At 35.5% G+C, this 3,278-nt stretch overlaps 1 long non-coding RNA gene across 1 annotated transcript; it reads left to right on the forward strand.

The window, feature by feature from the left end:
• On the forward strand, nt 225-1,639 carry LOC110269985. The gene is made up of 2 exons (XR_002358904.1): nt 225-805; nt 893-1,639. It is a non-coding gene; the product is annotated as an uncharacterized LOC110269985 (long non-coding RNA).

The following is a 3,278-nucleotide window of genomic DNA, read 5'->3' on the forward strand; positions in this document are numbered from 1 at the left end:
AAGGTATATATGGGAGGAATTTTCTATTACTCAACCGAGGATGATATTTGAAGTTATTTTGAAAGTGGCAAGTTTAGAGGGATTGCCATTATTAGTTTTAAGGTCAGTACTAATCACTTAAGCACTTTGCATTTCATTGTATTTCATGTTGAATATATAATGCAATCTTAAGTTGAATGAATGAATTTTTATTTGAGCTTCCTTGTATAGTAAGATTAATTGCAACTGCACTTTACTGATTTTAAGATGCCTATGGCATCTATTTTATCAGAAGGCTAGAATAGGAGTGCATATTAGTTCTCATTTTATGTGGGTGTGGATTCAGGTTGTCTAATGGTTTTCGGATCCAGTTCGGGTCTATTTTTCTGGGCTGGACTATGTCCCAAAAAAAACTAACCCAACGTATATACACAATGAAGAATAGACTCCCAAAAGAGTCGAGCCTTTATTTCAAATAATAACGAAGGAATAGACATAGTTGTGAGCATTCAAGTTCGGGAGGATTGTGATTTTGTTAGCGATTCTCTAGGATGGAAGAACGCATGCTGTGCTATCTAGTTTTTGCTGTCACGAAAGGGGCTCGCCTAGGTGTTTACTCAATTTAGGAGGAGGCAACGAGCAGGTGTCTAATTATAGTTTTTCTGAGTATCATGGTTTCAATAGCTACGAACACGCATTACAGTGCTTCAAATCGAGAATGGCTTCCATTGATGCTGACAAAGTGCAAATGCAGAAATGTTTGGAACACAGAGCAAGAAGGGTATGTTCTCTTCCGGCAGTAGCCGGCAGCGTGGATTGGTTTCATGTAAGTGCTTATAACCTGTCCTGAAAGTTGTCGTATACAGTTTTGTAGCATGAATGTAATTGTTGACTACCAAATGATTTTATTTAGGGCTTCCTGTAATTCCTGAAGAGGAACTAAACCCTGTTCCTGACTTTGCCATAGCCAACAACATGGAGTCATGGCTAGTGAAGATTTGCCATGATTCTGAAATACCTGGTCCATGCTTTTTCTAGTAAGAAAAATTTCTGAGAGAGTCTACTCCGTTTTATGGATTCATAGTGGTATTTCCTGGCAATCCATTTGAAGCTGCTATGGTTGCAAATGGTCATTTTTCTTTGGTTGAAAAGGCTGCCCGTGAAGACGCAGCTTTGGAAATAGTTGGTCGAGTACTAGAAACCACTGATAAGGAGATTCGCGATTATAACTACTTCAAAATTAATCTACTTCGCAACTCAAACAATGCATTCAAGGCAAAGCTTAGCCAGCTCGAAGATGCTCACGAGAAGCTGATAGCAAACTACGAAACCGTTGTGAACGCTCACATCAATGGGCAATCTCCTTGATTATGTTGTTTTCGTTTTTGTTTTGCCAAGGGTTCTATAATTAACTTAATGGGTTGAGGTTAAGGTATTTATATTTTCTAATTGTTTGGTATGTTGTATTTGGTGCTTGATGTTTTTTTTTGGCAATCTCCTTGATTGTGTTTTCAATTTTGTTTTACTAGGGGTTCTATAATTAACTTAATAGGTTGAGGTTAAGGTGTTTATGTTTTCTAATTGTTTGGTATGTTGTATTTAGTGATTAATGCTGCAATGGAGTAGTTAATTAACATGAATTTGTTTAACTTGTCAGTTCTTGATTTTTAATTTGCTTCAAAATGTGTTATTGCTAATAACTTTTGATTAATCAAGTACAAAATTGTAGGGTTATATTTTATTAGTATTTGACTAAGAAAAATTAATTGGTATGAGTAATAATAAATACCAGTGCTCTGTATGTGGCTTTTTTTGTACTGCTTACGCTGGTTGTAGTCACCTTTGTTCCAATCAAAGTCCTAAAGGGAGTAATTATTTTTTGTCGCCATTTGTTCAGCTATGCTTAGCATGGATTGTCATGACAGAGATTCCTTTGAAAATAGAGGTTAGGCAGTCGCTGGTTTCAAGATAGAGTCTGATAAGGCCAACTTGACTAGAAGATTATATTTGTTCCAATTCAATTAGGATAATATATATTGAACCTTTACCGTAATGTTTAATGCTGTGTGTTCTTTATTTTATTAATGTGAACGAAAGACCATAGATCAAGGGTAATTAAAATATAGAGGAAGAGTATTTCAATTGAATTTATTTTTGAATCCGATAATGGCAGTAATAACTAATTTTTTTCTCTAAAGTTGGTCAATTGTTTAGTTTGTTGCTTTGTTATGAGTATTATTGGTTAACAGGTACGTTAAAAATGTAGTAAAGTAGCATATGTTTTATAAAGTATACTAGAAATAAGACACTAACAACATTAAGGAAAGAATGTTGTTTTATCATTAAATATATTCATTATCTATGTTGTCGTTTTCATTGATAGCGAGTAAGAATAAAAAAAACTCTCTATCTCAGACATGATTCAGGCTAGCTTTTTATATGGTACAGGCTTTGCGTAGAATTTTTATACATATACAAACCCAATTTATTGGTTGTATCCCTTTGGTAGCAGTACTAACCAGAATTTTAATATTAGGAGTCAAAATTTTAATTTATAATTACTCTTAATTTTTTAAAAAATTTACAATATTCTGGAATGAGTGCATTCCAAATAATGAACCTGCTGGGTCACGTGAACGACCAATCAACACGCCTTAACACTGTTTCACACTAAGTGTAAACTCTCGAGGTTCAGGAAACCGTGGTAACAACTACTAGTGTTGAAGCGTATGGTCGTCGATTTCAGGTACAGTTTGTAGTGGAATTTGGAACCGAATGTTGAAAAGAAACATTTTTTTCTTTTTGTATTTGGTGTTCGATGTACGCGATAGTACCTCAATTGTTCGTACTAAGTATATTGCTTGGTTAGAATGTGTTCTACAGAAACACGAACTTGGTTGGGAGTTGGTGAATCCTCCAAGACTAGGTTTTGTACAACCTCAACCACTTACCTTCTCGGAAGAGGGGTATTGTCCGCCACAGCAATGGACGTGCCTTCCCGACGGTAGCAGACATAGACGTTTTTGATACCGACCTGATGGCTGCTTCTGGAGTACTAGAACCAACCCATGTACGTGTAATCTTGACGGGCGGGGTGGTTTTTATAATAGTTTGTACTACAAGTTTTGTAGTACCAGAACGTGTTTTCTTTTATCTTGACTACGTTGGAAAGGTCTTTGGTATTTGAGAAGCCTCAACTCAGCAACTAAGGATCCGTCTACCTCTTTTATTTAATCTTAGATGATAATATTGATATTAAGTACTTCAAGATTATCTCTCAAACTCTATGTATGCAGTTG

This window comes from Arachis ipaensis, chromosome B01 (assembly GCF_000816755.2).
Source record: "Arachis ipaensis cultivar K30076 chromosome B01, Araip1.1, whole genome shotgun sequence".
Classification (NCBI taxonomy): Eukaryota; Viridiplantae; Streptophyta; class Magnoliopsida; order Fabales; family Fabaceae; genus Arachis; species Arachis ipaensis.